The sequence below is a fragment of the Dendrobates tinctorius genome, unplaced genomic scaffold, assembly GCF_039654945.1.
Source record: "Dendrobates tinctorius isolate UK_male_01 unplaced genomic scaffold, ASM3965494v1 ptg000065l, whole genome shotgun sequence".
Taxonomy (NCBI): Eukaryota; Metazoa; Chordata; class Amphibia; order Anura; family Dendrobatidae; genus Dendrobates; species Dendrobates tinctorius.
In genome coordinates this window covers 311399-330140 of record NW_027361733.1, presented here as the reverse complement: position 1 = coordinate 330140, position 18742 = coordinate 311399, and the positions used below count along the sequence as shown (strand labels likewise).

The 18742-nt window shown below is 45.3% G+C and overlaps 1 long non-coding RNA gene across 1 annotated transcript in view; it reads left to right on the top strand.

Annotated features, from left to right (window-relative positions):
- The first annotated feature begins 3295 nt into the window (after positions 1-3295).
- The window catches only part of LOC141094920 (uncharacterized), a 109500-nt gene continuing 94053 nt past the window's right edge, over positions 3296-18742 (top strand). The window contains exon 1 of the long non-coding RNA XR_012233195.1: positions 3296-3508. This is a non-coding gene — a long non-coding RNA (uncharacterized lncRNA). The remainder of the gene's footprint in view (positions 3509-18742) is intronic.

Genomic DNA, 18742 nt, shown 5'->3' with positions numbered 1-18742 from the left:
AGCTACACTTCATACATGACACTAACATAATATTACATGCTGCCACAGGACCTAAGACGAAGTTCACACAGTTACAAGGAGATTATATACACAATAATAAGACAGGCACATGGGAATGCAGTCCTACAGATGTTTTATTCTGGAATATAGAGATAAAAGGTGAAGAGAAAGCTGAGTGGTCAGGCGATATTACAAATGATATGATCACAAAAGGGAAAGTTGAAACATCCAAGACAGATGCTTGGTTAAAGACACAACTTTTTGGGAAAGTTTTAGATCCTTCATTTCTTTCTATTACAGAAGGAGACGAGGATTGGGTAAAAACATGGAATTTTCAGATAACCAGAGAACCAGTACAAGTACAGGTATCTGTAGTTTTTACAGTTTCAAATACTATAGCTCCAGAAGTAAGGGTTACACCACAAGCAGTATATAGTCAAGAAAATATGTCTCCTTTATTACTAAAATGCAGCACGAGGTTAGAGCTACCTTCAGAATCTCTGTTTATATGGACCAAAGATAAATCATTTTTGGGAAGTTTTTCAAATGGTCCAACAAATGTTATACACAGAGGTCAATCTGGTAACGTGAGATGGTTAAATAAGGATTTTATTTTTTCTGTAGATAATCCATCTCCTAGGGATTCTGGACTTTACCAATGTTGCATTTTAACGAAATATAACAACAATGTAGAGATGTAAAGGTAAATATATGGTCAGCAGTAGATAATGTATGCACACAGACAAGATTTCAACCATCTACTCCTTTTCAGACCAATCAGTTCCAAACTAAACCTCTATTACGAGATGGAGTGTTTCTGACTATGATATGGAATTTTAATATGTCCAACTGGAAGATTTCTTCAAAATATCCCCAGTGTCAACCACATCTCACTAACATGGAGATGGGAATAGAACAATGGTTTGGGAAAAGAACTTCAACACAGGTTAGGAGTAAGAGGGGAGTGTTTGAAGGTATTTTGGGGGGATTAGGAACAGTAGGAAGTTTAATTAACACTATGGACATTCATACACTTAAATCAGATCTGGAAAATATTGGGTATATTGGAGGAAAAGGGGTAAAGATTCAGAAAAGCTTTAATCAAGTCCTTGAAAAGATGGTTTTGAACACTGCTGCTGTATTGGGATCTTCTGTATCACATCTACAAGATGCTACTTTAGCTTTAATGGAAAGTGAACAGGAATCTCAAGTGGCCAAAACATGTCTAGAAATTCAGATTGAATATTCCACCAATCTGAAAATGATTGCACAAGCCTTACAAAGTGGAATTACCCCTTTAGGGCTAATGAGAGATTTGCCTATAGAATATAACTTTGCGTTAAACCTTACAGATTTGTGAGTAAATAAGTGGCTAGGATGTGAACAGAACATTTGTGTAGGAACATCATTGATTCCAGTGTCAGGAAGAGAAGAAACCCTAGTTCCTATAGGTGTTCTGGGAATTCCTGTCAGTCCTACACAATTGTTATATTATCAATTACAGTACACAGATTTTGCATTTGATGGTACAAACATGGAACAATTAGACATTTCGTCATGCTTAAATTTTGTTTCCAAGGTAATGTGTCTACCTGGACAGGATAAAGTCATTTATCATTCTTGTTTCCATAATCATACTTCTTGTCATGCCAGAGTTGAGAATGTCCACACGATACATGACTTGGTGACACCAGTAAGCGCTAACAAAACTTGTTTCCAAGTCATGTCAGGAAAAGAAGCAGTTTCTGCATTCTTCTCATCTTGTGTACATGCTGAAAATCTGACAATGGGTGTATATTGTATTGAGGGAAATGTTAAAACTCTCACAAAGAAGGAAGGAAGTATTAATATTATGTCGATAAGCTCAAGACGTCTGAAAATCCTTCCGATCCAGTTCAATTTGTCACAAGTCAATAAATTCCCTTGGGATTTGTGGACAAATGAGATAAAGAAAGACAAGGGTTTATTAAATATGCTGACAAAACAATTAAAAGAAGCTGAAATTGTATTTAGACATGAACAAGGTAATCTAAATGATATTGAACATGAATGGACGAGTATGTCAGGCTCATCTTGGTGGAGAAATTTAGGAAAATCTGTAACTAGTTGGTCACAGTCTTCAGCGAAAATGGCAGCAGGAAATGTATTATCTAATCCGATTGTTATTTTATTTATCATAGTTTTGCTGTGTATAATATATCAAATAGTTATTATGTGTAAAATTAGGAGAATTTATAAGAATATAAAGATAGAAATGAAAAATTAAGATGATATTTTAAGAGAGATATTAAAATGAAAAAATATAACTCTCTGATCTAATTTTTGTTTTTACAATAGGTTGAAAATTCAGATGACATTCAGGGCAGATGTTGATACAAGGTTTTCAGAATAAAGAATGAATGTGATACGAATGGTGAGAGAATGAGTTAGGATTATGATATGTCTCAAATCATAATCAGGGGGGACTGTAAAATTCAGTATTTCTATAATAAAAAAATATATAGCTTAATTCTCACATACAGAGTCTAGTCCAGCTAACAGGCTCTGCTTACTTTAGAGAAGTGACTGAGTTATTCTGAGTGCCTTGGCTCATACAGCTTTATCTTACTTGTCAAACGTATAGCTGATTTCGGAATAAATTCTTGGACTTCTGTGCGCTAACATATAAAATCACTAATCCAGTATTTTGGAGAAAGATTAATCCATTTATTTCCCAACGCGTTTCGAAATGTATACCATTTCTTCTTCAGGGGATGACATATATGATCAGACAGAACAGTCACGGATTATATAGAACAGAAGTTCAAAAAAAGATTCAAAAAACGGCGCCAAAAGGTCACATGTCATCTGGTACAAATGTCAGAGTTCAAAATGTCATAGTTGAATTAGTGTATTAGTTAAATTTAAAATCATTAAAAACATATTGCTTTTTGCGAACTCCTGACATCAAGAGATAAAGAAATAGGCACAGTGGTAGTCTCAGACCACTGTGCCTATTTCTTTATCTCTTGATGTCAGGAGTTCGTTTTACACGGGTCTTCCCCTCCTTGTTCTTTTTTGTTCTTTTTTATCTTCCAATTCTCCTTTTCTTTTCTTTCTTTTATCTATGGAATAATAAAAGCAATATGTTTTTAATGATTTTAAATTTAACTAATACACTAATTCAACTATGACATTTTGAACTCTGACATTTGTACCAGATGACATGTGACCTTTTGGCGCCGTTTTTTGAATCTTTTTTTGAACTTCTGTTCTTTATAATCCGTGACTGTTCTGTCTGATCATATATGTCATCCCCTGAAGAAGAAATGGTATACATTTCGAAACACGTTGGGAAATAAATGGATTAATCTTTCTCCAAAATACTGGATTAGTGATTTTATCTGTTAGCGCACAGAAGTCCAAGAATTTATTCCGAAATCAGATGTTGAAGCGGCCACAGAGTTGACCTTTGGACGTGCAGCAAGCAGATTACTGATCCTACATGCCTTAATCTCTCCTAAAAAGGGTGAGTAAATTTTAATTTACTTTTTCTACAATAACCCGGATAAGACCCTATTGCGCTTTTTCTGTTCCTTCAGCTATATCACATTTGTCAAACGTATAGGTCACTTGTCAGAACTGTCAAAATGTGACTATTTAGAGATAATGAATGGTTCTAAAGATCTCAGGCTTTAGGCTTAAATATCTCAGACTAAGGTAATGCATAAATAACTATGCATATTGTTAAAATAACTAGGGTTCACTTAATATGGAAGAAGTTATGAACATAGAGGCAAGCCACCATATGTGGTTGTAGTTTATAGGTCAAAATGGTATATAAAGCCGACCTAACTCTTGTTCAGGAGATCTCATATCCCTTGAGACTCTCGTACACCTGGACCACAGCTGCTCAAGACTATATGTAAGAACGATGCTTGATTTTCTCTTCAAATAATTATTGCATGTCATGAACTTACTTTTCTTCATTTTTGTAATCACTTTTTGAATGAACAATTAAACAAGATTTACTTTATCCTCAATTCAACATTGCTTTTACTTTTTGATTCTCAACCGTGCACTTACTTGAAAGTAAGTAAGGAAGAGATATATTTTTCTTCAGTGTCACAATGTGAATTGCGTCCTACTGCGACTATGACAAGAGACGCAGATGTTCCGTATGTGCACAACTTCCTGACGCTCATCATGTACCTCTAAGGCTATGTGCACACGCTGCGGTTTTTGCTGCGGTTCCGCTGTGGTTTTGGCCATCTCATCTCCTCCATTGTAGAGGTGATAAACCGCAGGCCAATCCGCAGGTCATTTTACCTGTGGTTCCGCAGATAAAAAATCCGCAGACAAATCCGCAGCGTGTGCACATAGCCTTACTTGCTGCGGACGTCAGTGCGACTTGTCTGCACTTTCTCGCTTTGGCTCCATAATATTCGGGTCACAGTAAGTGGTGGATGGAGAAGCCTCACAAATGGTTTTGGTCATGCGGCTCATCTGGAGACACACGGTGCCGCCTGTCTCTGGCCAGAGGGTCGGCAGCGATTTTTTAAGGAAAAGACTGGAAACAGCAGCGACATTTCATTGTCAGATTGGTGCCTGATTTTGCAGGATATTTGCTTCACCCACAAAACCTCCCGTCCATTCCACCGTCTGCACAGTTCTGATATTTGAATGAAAATTATGTTCCCTTTTAACGTTCTAATAAAAACCAAAAGCCGCAGTCAGTCTCCGCACCGCCACAACATTGTCCGCCATTACCCCGATAATTGCCATTGCTTTATTGGATGTCACCTGTTGTTGCTAAAACCTACAGCAATTTGCAGTAAAATCACAAATGTTTTATGCTGGAAGGTTCTAGGCTGCAGGACAGAAACTGCAGGACAACTGCTTTGTGTGAACAGCCCCTCATTATGAAGTTCACCTGGACCTGTCTGGTTAGGAAAGAGTTACAGACTGCACAGAGCTGGAGGTGGAGCTTCTCCTATAAACACCAGGTGGGAAGCACAAGCCCTTGATAAATGTGCCACCATCTTGTATGAGGAGCTGGAGTCTGTCAGTGTAGCTGAGCTGTAGCTCCTTCTATCAGGGCACAGGGAGCATTTATATTAGAGCAGGGGATCCGGAAGGTCCCGGAAGGCTGCGGTTATAAAAGGATCGCACAGCCATTCACTAGTATAGACCACGTGGAGTGAGTGTTGTGTGCACGTATGATTGTCTCTGGTGACTGACTCATTATGAAACCCCGACCCTTGGTACGCATGTGTTGATCAGAATTGCCAGTTAGAGCCTAGGCTGATAGTGCAGGTAGGAGGCAGAGTCAGGGACTGGCATCAGCGCAGAGTAGTGGCTTTGCCTGTACACCACTGTGCACTTGGTCTGCCCTCCACAGGAGCCAGCGTCTATTAGTGGTGCTTGCAGGTGCGACACCGTGCGCCTAGTGGGTCTAGAGAGGCTCTTACCCTGCGTCCTTGGGGCAGAGTCTTGTGACCGTACACTAGCGCTGACTCAGCTGTGCCCTGTGACAGATAACAAGGTACGGCATCTGTGTTCTGCGGTACGTCTCTGCAACAGAGCCCATCGCTACTATATACGGGGTGGCGTTTAACCCACGTGTGTCCAGTGCTATACCTTCATTTAGTGTCTGCCAATACCAAGCAGCAGTAAAAACATCCCTGCACAGTGGACCCCGGGCTGCGAACGCACCTTCCTACCATCTCTTTATTATTTGGTGCATTCCACCAGCCCTAACAATATCAGAGCAGGGGAATAACATGTGCAATAGTCTGCAGGCTACAATATCAGGGTACATAGGTGCCACATGAATACAAAGTGTGCAATAGTCTGCAGGCTACAATATCAGGGTACATAGGTGCCACATGAATACAAAGTGTGCAATAGTCTGCAGGCTCAGATATCAGGGGACAGGGCGACTATATCAGAGCAGGGGAATAACATGTGCAATAGTCTGCAGGCTACAATGTCAGGGTACATGGTGACTTTACATTAGAACCTGGCAACAGGTGCAACAGTCTGCCGGCTCAGATATCAGGATGTGTAGCTGATGCATGAATACAGTGTGTGTAAGGCTATGTGCACACGCTGCGGCTTTGGCCCTGCGGAACTGCAGCAGTTCCGCAGACATGGCACAGTACCATGTAACCCTATGGGTTTTCAAAATCGCAGTGCTCACGCTGCGGTTTTGCTGCGGTTTTTTTTCTGCAGCATGTCAATTCTTTCTGCGGATTCTGCTGCGGTTTCACACCTTTAACATAGTAGAGGTGTGAAACCGCAGGGCAAAACCGCAGGTCACTTTACCTGCGGTTCCGTGGGAAAAATCCGCAGGTGAATCTGCAGTGTGTGCACTTAGCCTAATAGTCTGCAGGCTCAGATATCAGGATAAATAGGCGTTGCATGAATACAAAGTGTGTAATAGTCTGCAGGCTCAGATATCGGGATACATAAGTGACACATGAATACAAAGTGTGTAATAGTCTGCAGGCTCAGATATCAGGATACATAGGAGACACATGAATGCAAAGTGTGCAATAGTCTGCAGGCTCAGATAATCAGTGCAGAGGGCAACTATATTAGAGCATGGGAACAGCTGATGCAATAGTATCAAGGCTGAGATATCAAGATACATGTAGGACACAGGAATACAAAGTGTGCAATAGTCTGCAGGCTCAGATATCAGGATACATAGGTGACACATGAATACAAAGTGTGTAATAGTCTGCAGGCTCAGATATCAGGATACATAGGTGACACATGAATACAAACAGTGCACTGCGCCCCCTGTCTAATGCCCTGCGTCAATCTTCATCCTATTAGTGTCTCATTGCTGTCAGTGTGAGGAAACCTGCACTAATGTCGTGTAGAGCGGCTCTCACCCGAAATTTACCAGTCAGCCCATTAGTGAATGTCGGGGAACGGTGCTGCCCTAAAGTCACAGTAGATTCACCTCTAACATCTTACTGCAGATCCCAGATCCCAGAAATGTATTTTCTCGTGTCTGCAGGCTCCTCTAATGCTCTTTAGTTTTCAGATTTGCATAAAAAGCTGCAGTTTTTGCCTCAAAAGCAATTGTGCCAATCTATATTAATATGGAACACTCGGGGTCGGCATTGATGCACAAACTAGATGGAACACTACTTCTTAGCCTGTGCTTAGTGCACGCAGATAATGCTGCGGTGGTCTGTCACCTGTGGGGGCTCAGCTTAGGTTGTGCTGCTTTTTTCCTGTAGCAAAAGATTTATACCGGGCAAAATCAGAACAGTCCGACACAAGAGAATTGTTCTCAAGTTTTTAATTTAAGAACCACCATTAATTTTAAGTTTAGCTGCGTTTAAAGGCTTCTATTAAATCATCTGGGACAAACACCAGGAAAATGTTATATCGAGAGCACGCTGCATTATAAGAAGGCACAAACCCGAGTGCTCTGCATGTGCTGAGGTTTATATTCCCTATACAAACGTGATCAAGAGGATCGTATAACAATGTAGGGATTCCTATTTCAGGAGAATACAGGTCTGTTATTAGAGCTCACCCCCCTACTACCAAAACGAGATAAAAAATAATCAAATCCTCCATTATTACCACTGATTTCCGATCAGCCTTTTGATATTACAGTAAGTCACTGACTGATACAGACGCTAAGCAGCTTTATAGCCATGTTCAGACAGGTGCAAATATAGGGCATTGTTTCTGTTGGCAGCAGATTAATCTCTGTACTGCCCGGCCGTACAACAGTATATATATTCAGGAACAAAGATAGCAGATTACAGCCAGTATTTCCTATATCTTAGGGAGGATCGGAGCTGCTCTTCTGTCCGCCTGTAAAGTGAAAGTAACGTGTGCTCCAGCTACACACACAGTGAGCAGGAACGTCCTGGTTGTAGTTTTTATTTTAGCAATGCTTTACTGGCACCATAACACTATTCCTGGAGATAGAAACTCACGCACTGTTAAACAGTAAATAGTAGTTGTTGTAATATATACAATAATAAGTATTAGTCCAACAGTTTCCACAGATGTCTGCACCAAAATATGTAATAGGTATTTTCTCTGGTTATTGCATTTTTTCCCCTTTTTTATACATTTACCTCCTCTTTTATGTGTCTCTGATGCAGATTTGATGCAGCATTGTTCTTAATGCAGAAGCCCTGGGTTTCCATACTAATAAAATTATGTTTTAGTTCATGCATTAATCAGGCTAATCATGGAAGCCTATAGAAAAAATGCACCAAAAATCTCAGTTCAACAGAATCCTTAAATACAGTCGTCATCCGTTTTCATGAAATCACATTCTCTTTGCAGTAGAAATGCTGCTACATTACAAAACCCAGTATTTACCCCACAGGGGACCAAGGATTGACGTTGGTTCTCTTAGACTGGTCAGACAAACTATATTATATTGTATCTTGGCCCAAGGATCAGATGAGTAATATAATCAGTTATATGCACTTATAGCAGACAAAAATAACACCAATGATGGTGTAAGGAAGATTTCATGTAGAGCATTTATTTTCTGCTATTTTCTCATAGGCTTCTCTATATGATATCAAAAATGGCATAAGAATATTATATTTATGAATAAAGACAACTGAAAAGCTTGTGAAAGAATCACATGAAATTCCTGGTGTTTTTTGTATTGTTTTATATAAAGTATGTGTCAAGGATATCTAAAAAGTGGTTCTGAATATTGAGCCCCTGTAATAATCCAGAGACAAAAATGTTGAGGTACGGGTAATCCATGTAATGTGCGAGATTTAGCCAAATGTTGTCACGAAATGGTCATGACCTGAAACTTAACCTAAGAGAACAACACATAGCAAGAGGCTCGGTGCATTAAGAACATTTACTTGAGAATATAGAACTCATTACTGAAGGTGCCTTGATGTGTCCTGAGAAAACCCATCAAACAGTGGAAATTTCCTAATAAAAGTCCTGAAAAGTTACCTTGTAACTATGGTCCAAAAGTACACTATGCCCTCAGCAGCACACCACATTTATAGGGCAGTAACTTACAAGTGTAGGCCCAACATGGGTCCTGGTCACCTAACACATCTAATACATTCAGCCAACATGGAAGTGAATGATAGTCTGGTACTGTTAAAAATATCGTCTTGCCCATCAAAAAATAAGCCATACTCAGCTTCATTGGCTGAAAAATAAAAATGTTACGGATCTCGAAAAATGGCAACACAACTGCAAATTTTTTTTTTTTTTTTTTTGGAAACCATATTTTTATCATCACTAAACGATAAAAAAAACTGGACGTTTGGTATCGCCGTAATCACATTGTTGAGTAGAATATTGCGGCATGGTCATTTTTACCACAAAATGTTCAGAATTGTCTCTTTTTCACAATTTTACCACACTAGGAATTTTTTTCCCATTCTCGAGTAAAAGGAGTGGTGTCATTCAAAAGTACAACTCCTCCCATAAAAAAACAAGCCCTCATGTGGTAATGTGGACAGAGAAAATGAAAGCATTATGGCTCTGGGAGGAAGGGGAGGAAAAAACTGAAGCAAAAAAATAAAAAATGGACTGTGGCGTGAAGGGGTTAATGTCTGTGTTGGGTTAATAGAGGGCACACCAAATTTACACTATTACGGTCGTGCGGCTCGCCTGTAGGAACATGGCGCCGCGTGTCCCTGGCCGGATGGATGGCAGCACAGTCGCAAGGAGGAGACTGGAACCAGCAGCGACATTTCATTGTCAGATTGGTGCCTGATTTTGCAGGATATTTGCTTCACCCACAAAACCTCCCGTCCATTACACCCGTCTGCACAGTTCTGCATGGAAATCATGTTCCCTTTTAACAACCAAATGAAAACCATAAGCTGCAGTCAGTCACTGCGGCCGCACCGCCACAACATTGTCGGCCATTACCCCGATAATTGCCATTGCTTTATTGGATGTCACCTGTTACTAAAACCTCCAGCAATTTGCAGTAAAATCACAAATGTTTTATGCTCGAATGTTCTAGGCTGCAGGACAGAAACTGCAGGACAACTGCTATGTGTGAACAGCCCCTGATAATGAAGTTCACCTCAAGGATCACATGGACTTGTGTGGTTAGGAAAGAGTTACTGACTGCAAAGAGCTGGAGGCGGAGCTTCTCCTATAAACACCAGGTGGGAAGCACAAGCCCTTGATAAATGTGCCACCATCTTGTATGAGGAGCTGGAGTCTGTCAGTGTAGCTGAGCTGTAGCTCCTTCTATCAGGGCACAGGGAGCATTTATATTAGAGCAGGGGATCCGGAAGGCTGCGGTTATAAAAGGATCGCACAGCCATTCACTAGTATAGACCACGTGGAGTGAGTGTTGTGTGCACGTATGATTGTCTCTGGTGACTGACTCATTATGAAACCCCGACCCTTGGTACGCATGTGTTGATCAGAATTGCCAGTTAGAGCCTAGGCTGATAGTGCAGGTAGGAGGCAGAGTCAGGGACTGGCATCAGCGCAGAGTAGTGGCTTTGCCTGTACACCACTGTGCACTTGGTCTGCCCTCCACAGGAGCCAGCGTCTATTAGTGGTGCTTGCAGGTGCGACACCGTGCGCCTAGTGGCTCTAGAGAGGCTCTTACCCTGCGTCCTTGGGGCAGAGTCTTGTGACCGTACACTAGCGCTGACTCAGCTGTGCCCTGTGACAGATAACAGGGTACGGCATCTGTGTTCTGCGGTACGTCTCTGCAACAGAGCCCATCGCTACTATATACGGGGTGGCGTTTAACCCACGTGTCCAGTGCGATACCGCCATTTAGTGTCCGCCATTACCGAGCAGCAGTTAAAACATCCCCGGGCTGCGAACGCACCTTACTACCATCTCTTTATTATTTGGTGCGTTCCTCCAGCTCTAAAAATATCAGAGCAGGAGGATAACATGTGCAATAGTCTGCAGGCTACAATCTCAGGGCGACTTTACCTTAGAACATGGGAACAACAGGTCCAAGTCTGCCGGCTCAGAAATCAGGATACATAGGTGACACATGAATACAGTGTGCAATAGTCTGCAGGCTCAGATATCAGGATGCATAGGTGACACATGAATACAAAGTGTGCAATAGTCTGCAGGCTCAGAAATCAGGATACATAGGTGACATGAATACAAAGTGTGCAGTAGTCTGCAGGCTCAGATATCAGGACACATGTGACACATGAATACATAGTGTGCAATAGTCTGCAGTGTCAGATATCAGGATACCAACAGTGCAACCGTTTTCAGGATCAGATATCAGGATACATGGGTGACGCATGAGTACAAAGTGTGCAATCTGCAGGCTCAGACATCCAGACACATGAGTGACATATTGATAGGCGTCGAGTTCCCACCAATATTAAGGGGGAATCTCGAGCCATGTCTTCTCCGGTCTCCCATTCTTCTGCAGCCACAGAGGTTCCTGCTCAGCAGAGACATCAGTCCCAGTGTCTTGCTCAGGCTAATACTATGCGACTGGTTGCTGCTGCCACCGCAGGCTCAGCTATAGCATTCTGCATGACTTAGGAAAGTCTGACTGACGGCTTCACTGTAATGACCCCTCCCAAAACCCACACTTACCCCTTCTTAACTTAAATGAGACACGACTGCGTGACATTGGATGTAAAAGGCCACAGCAGCCCCGTTTATTAACACCAAACAAGCAATAACATTTTATCCATAAACGTAGAAATATTCCATAAACATAACCACCAGCAAAAGGAGGGGGGGTAAATGAACAGTCCATTGTACATGATTGCAACACCAGCTCCACCACGTGCCAACAGCCGCACCACACCGGCTCGAGGACACCCAGCCGAGTGTTGCAAAACCCATTGTACATGATTGCAACACCAGCTCCACCACGTGCCCTCAGCCGCACCACACCGGCTTGAGGACACCCAGCCGAGTGTTGCCCAACCAATGTCCTGCTGGGACCCAGCCCAGCAGGGACCCACGTTAACATGCCCCGCTGTGACCGAGCACAGCAGGGTCCCACGTTAACATGTCCCGCTGTGACCCAGCACGGCTGGGACCCACCTTAACCAAGTATACCACTGCACCACCAGGGGTAACCCGCTCCTGCACTGGGTTCACCCCCCCGCTCTTTGTGCAGTCTACTGACTTCAAATACCCCCCTCCTTTCCGCCGACTGCTGCGACAACGTCAAACCTCTTCTTCTCTTCACCATGTCGATCTCCAGAAGATCCTAAAATGAGGGCGGGACGATTCCGGACGTCTGCAAGGTAAGGAATGACCATCCCCCCACAGTTCTGCCCTATATATCCATCCCACTACTGACCACTCCCTGCCAACTCACATTGCACAATAAGCCCCATAGCTCCAACCCACACCTTCCCCACAAGCACAAAGCACTACTGACCACTCCCTGCCAACTCAAATTGCACCATAAGCCCCATAGCTCCAACCCACACCTTCCCCACAAACACAAAAGCACTACACCTTACCCTTCACTAACCCTCAGGCCTAGCATCCCTCCTTAGTCATGTGCGCCCTCCCTGTAGCCCCTTTGGGGTAGGCGTCCGGGCTTGCCTTGACTTAGGAAAGTCTGACTGACGGCTTCACTGTAATGACCCCTCCCAAAACCCACACTTACCCCTTCTTAACTTAAATAAGACACGACTGCGTGACATTGGATGTAAAAGGCCACAGCAGCCCCGTTTATTAACACCAAACAAGCAATAACATTTTATCCATAAAAGTAGAAATATTCCATAAACATAACCACCAGCAAAAGGAGGGGGGTAAATGAAGAGTCCATTGTACATGACTGCAACACCAGCTCCACCACGTGCCCTCAGCCGCACCACACCGGCTCGAGGACACCCAGCCGAGTGTTGCCCAACCAATGTCCTGCTGGGACCCAGCCCAGCAGGGACCCACGTTAACATGCCCCGCTGTGACCGAGCACAGCAGGGTCCCACGTTAACATGTCCCGCTGTGACCCAGCACAGCTGGGACCCACCTTAACCAAGTATACCATTGCACCACCAGGGGTAACCCGCTCCTGCACTGGGTTCACCCCCCCCTCTTTGTGCAATCCACCGACTTCAAATACCCCCCTCCTTTCCGCCACCGCGAGCACATATGACACCTTGTACGTGCGAGTACCACCACCAAAAACCCAACCCGAGCCGACTCTGCGGCTCGAGTAACCAATGTTTCTGTACCAAGACGAATCAATCAAAACTGATCCCCAGTAGACCTCACAATGCCAACCTACACCAAAATACCAGTACAACAAGGTCAGCCACACCCAAGACCTGCAACTAGCCAACCGCATCGTCCAATCCTATGCACCGCCTGCGCGACCAGTCCCCAACCTGAGCCACCGCCTCTGCCTCGTTGAGACCGCAACATTGCAGGCGCCTCCGAAAATTATACTTCACCTAATAATTAATCAAAGCCAACCATTATTGCTGTGAACAAAAGAACCTACATTGGTTCCCCAAACCTCCGATAGATTCTTGAAAATGTGCCCAGTAAAACCCACTATGTAGTCATTCCAAACAGGAGCCCCTATGGACACCAACATGAGCACGGCTCCCAGGCAGAAAATTGCACTCCACCTGATAATAATCAAAGCCAACCATTATAGACGTAACAACAGAACCTACACTGGTTCCCCAACCTCCGACAGATTCTTGAAAAACGTGCCCCACTATATAGTCATGAACAACAACACGAGCATGGCTCCCAGGCAGGAGCATTCAGGCCCGATGTCTCAGATCAAACTCCTTGACGACCCAGCGACCAAGTCTCCACCACACACGTGCAGTACCAAAACGCTGTTGGTCCTGTCAACCCTGCGTGATAGCATCTATCTTAAAATATCCACCCAACTAGAAAACATAAACCAATCCACCCCGTAATCACCACGACCCGGAATGAATTAATTGTGTGCATCACCCGTGCACTTCGAACCCAGAATCACAACACTATTGTTGCCACCCTCTTACCAAAAGTGAGATGTACTCCGCACCCATTCCCCGCTGAACTGCGGATTCGACACTACTCACAAAAGAAAGAAAAGCGACTCCACACCACCTGAAGTCCAGGAAAACTCAGACACACATCACATCTCCCGAAAACCCCAGACACCATAAACCCGGGCCATCCGTCAAAACATTGCACTCACCGGTGCCCGATGCTTGTCCACCACTCAGCCTTAAAGCACCGCAAAAAGCACCCCCAAACGGAGCACAGCCCCAGACGATTACCAGGTCCTTAGAATCATTAAAAGTCAATGCACATCGCACTAGCTTCCCCTGCCACAGCGTACCACCAGCCCGACATTAATGAAAGTAATGTTATAGCTGCAACCTGCTCACCCACTACCTAAAGTACACCTCCCCCGCAGCAGCGCTGCACCACAACCGTGTCCCCATAATACCAGCCGGTCCTGACAAGTGCGCATAACGGAATAAATGACATAGCCATGTATTGCCGGACGGGCTACACCCACGCGGGAGACCATTCACATGGCCATCGAAACAACATATCCTGCCTCATGCTCTATACAGAATTCCTGACAAATGGAACAACACCCGCTGGATAAACAAACCGTTCACCAACCAGGACCCCCGAGACCAGTAAAGCACACGCTGGGTTACCCAACTCAAATGTTGCATCATCCTTGCGCAACACTTCACCCTGGCCCCCCGTCCGGGGGCACCCAAAAAGAAAAGACTCTAAGGAGAGCTGTATACCCAGAAGGCAAAGCAGGACCAGCTGCACCCACAATAAACCTCCTAGCCCACTGTAACGAAAAACTATCCACTCTGTATAATAAACTCCTACGTAGCTGCAATCAACGGCTGTAACAAATACCACCCGATACAGTCTGCCAAAAGCTCAATCGGCAATCCTAAAGAACCGCAGTGAGAACCCACCAGTCCTTCCGTACAAAAGTTGTTAAAACTGCCCCAGGGCAGCCACGACCAGCAAATTACCGTAAGAACGCCATATGACTGCAGATCATGCAAAAACCCCCAGTGGATCGTAGCCCCACGTATTCAATAACCAAAATCAACCCCCCAAAACAGCAGCGCGATATACATGGGAACCTAATAACGACCCCCGACCTGACACGATGTACTCGTTAACCTAACCTGACTTAGACATAGGGCCCCAGGTGAATCAAACACTTTGACTTATCCAAACACATGATAACCGCAACAGCGCCCTGAGCATGAAGAAACCCAAAGTAGTCAAGGGTTGGACCATGAACAGAAATAAGCACACCACCTTCCCTAATACCAGATAGTAGTCCCAGGTTGGACCATGAACAGAATATAAGCACTGCACCATCCCTAATACCAGATAATCCCCGACTACCACACAGAAACCAAACCACGGACCTCAACAACCAGACAGTGACCAACCATAACCCCAGCTCCACGCCATATCTACGTACCCCCAGAAATTAACCAGGAAAACAAATCCGGTAAAAGGTCAACTCCAAGCCCCCCGGGGGAAATGTCATCCATTGCTGCCAGAAAGGCAGGTTCCCGAAAGATCTGCCGTCCCAAGCATCTCGACCTCACCAGAACGTCTGCCGCAACAAACCAAAATGCCCCTAGTAAACATGAAAACCCTTAGTACACTCAAAGCCCCTATTGGAGAACCGAACCCGGCATATAAATAAAACACACCCTAATGAAAACTCGACCACCTACCCCCTCACCTCTGACCAGCAATAGAACACACCCCACTGTAACGTGAAAGATTAAGCCGCCCGATGCACTACCCAAACAGATCACCACGTCAGTGAACTGCCATCCAACCCTTATCAAATACTAGGCGCGGCGATAAAACTGCTCACCACATCAGTGAACTACCATCAAGCCCTTATCAAATACTAGGCGTGGCGATAAAACTGCTCACCACATCAGTGAACTACCATCAAACCCTTATCAAATACTAGGCGCGGCGATAAAACTGCTCACCACATCAGTGAACTACCATCAAACCCTTATCAAATACTTGGCGCGGCGATAATCCTCCAGCCCAAAGACCCCATGCCTATAACAATAAACCATAAAACTGGCATGGATATGGCTATCCACCACCGCTCTGCCAATATCCGTATCACCACCTGAATTACTCACAAACTGCCATGGAATCACCACCAGTCATACACAAACACCCAGAGAATGCAAGCACAATTATACTAACCAAAATAAAATGATGTCGTCACCTATAGATATACCCACTATCATAAGAGCAAACTGGCATGAAATTAAAAAATACCTCCCAACACTCATGAAGTGCACAAAACAGCCTCCTGGACCACAAAGCAACCACTCCCTCACAGATTCGAACGCTGTCCACATGGACCAGCCGCGCATCTTTCCGAACCCCCAGACAAACACCCGAAACTATACGTAGCAACACCCTTCCCAACCAATATAATCTAGACATTAATAAAGGTTTAAGTGAGCCTTACTTACTAGGCTGACTCCGCGGAACCCCACGGAACAGCCGTCACGTGTCCTCCGCGTCGAGCACCGCAACTGCGATCTTCTCCATGGATCTACGCCAACTGCAGCCCTCCTGGGCCGCAGCGCCAGCGCCCAGACCGACTGTCCGTCCGGGAACGCATGGCAAAAAGTCACTGGCTCGGAGCCTCCAACAGGGGGGGGGAGGTTGGCGCTCCAGCCGCAGGCAACACCTCCTGAATCTGGCACCCAACGCCGGAGAACGCGACGCCGGACCACATGACCTGTGGCCCCTGGCAGCTGAAGGGTGGCCACATGACCGAGCCACCGCCCGCTTCCCCCCAGCGCCGCGAGAAAGGAAATGAGGCCGGTGAAGTCACACACCACCTCGCCACCGGGCTTCTTGCCGCGTCACGTCACCGCCGTCCACCGATGCCGATGACCGCGCCGGGTCAGGTGACCACGCCGGGTAACGTGGCCGCGACGTGCGCGTCACCACTGTGTGACGCGATCCGAAATGGAGGGGAGGCCGGCCACGTCACTCACCGCCCAGTTACCTTGCTGCCTGCTTCTCGACTTCTGGCTCCGGCCCCGCGATGTCTTCTGCAACAGGTCTGCTAATGGGGCTCATCCACCGCTGCAAACTTAACTCTGGGCTGAGGTGCTCAGGAGGCCGTGATCGTCGCTGCCGCTTCGGAGGCAGAGGGGTCCCATCTTCTCCGCCGTCGCCATCACCAGACCATCGCTGCAGCTGTTCCTTCATCCACTGCTGGCCGTGCTGCTCCATCATCCTCTTCATCTGCGCCACGAGGTATTCCATCTTCTGGATCCAAAGATTCAAGCTGAAGTCCCAGATGTGAGGAGCTGACGATTCCGGACGTCTGCAAGGTAAGGAATGACCATCCCCCCACAGTTCTGCCCTATATATCCATCCCACTACTGACCACTCCCTGCCAACTCACATTGCACAATAAGCCCAATAGCTCCAACCCACACCTTCCCCACAAGCACAAAGCACTACTGACCACTCCCTGCCAACTCACATTGCACCATAAGCCCCATAGCTCCAACCCACACCTTCCCCACAAACACAAAAGCACTACACCTTACCCTTCACTAACCCTCAGGCCTAGCATCCCTCCTTAGTCATGTGCGCCCTCCCTGTAGCCCCTTTGGGGCAGGCGTCCGGGCTTGCCTTTAGTCAGAGGTAAGCAGACGCTCCTGGGACGAAGTCCTGCTTTTCTCCATCTGATCATGCCCGTGAGACGACTGCTCAGGTCCTTAATCAGCTTGGATTGGGCCATCAGGAAGATCCTGGAAGGCTGCGGTTGTATGCACGTATGAATGTCTCTGGTGACAGACTCATTATGAAACACCTACCCTTGGCACGCATGTGTTGATCAGCCTTGCCATTTAGTGCCTAGGTTGATAGATCAGGTAGGAAGCAATCAGGGCCTAGCATCAGCGCAGAGTAGTGGCTTTGCTTGTACACCACAGTGTACTTTGTCTGCACTCCCACAATAGCCAGCGTCGATTAGTGGCGTTCGCAGGTACAACGCCGTGCGCTAAGTGGGTCTAGTGGGACTCTAACCCTGTGTCTTTGGGGCAGAGTTCTGGGACTGTACACTAGCGCTGACTTAGGCTGGTTTCACATTAGCTTTTTTTGCGCAGCACATCGTGCGCGTTCATGCACATGCGTCAAGTGCCCATATGTTTAACATGGTGTGCGCATGGTCTTGTGATTGCACGCATTTGTATGCGTGTTCGTGTGCATGCATTTTTTTATGGTGTGCGCCTAGGCGTGCCAGACGCAACCTGTTGCATTTTTGTATTTGTCCAACGGTGTGAAAAAGACGAATGCGACAAAATAACGCATTGCAGTCTATGGGAATACAGGCATTCGCATGGAGATCCGCACGCCTGCGTTACAAAACGCATGTGTTTTAAGAGTTAACATGGCTTGAAACTGGTTAAAATGCTTGCGCCTAAAAAACGCAAACACATGCAAACCGCATGATGTGTTTTTTCAATGTGTTTCTATTGCGCACCAAGTGCTGCGCTACAAAATGCTATGGCAGCATAGTCGCAGGGAGGAGACCGGAAACAGCAGCGACATTTCATTGTCAGATTGGTTCCTGATTTTGCAGGATATTTCCTTCACCCACAAAACCTCCCGTCCATTACACCCGTCTGCACAGTTCTGCAAGGAAATTATATTCCCTTTTAACATCCAAATAAAAGCCATAAGCTGCAGTCAGTCACTGCGGCCGCATCGCCACAGCATTGTCAGCCATTACCCCGATAAT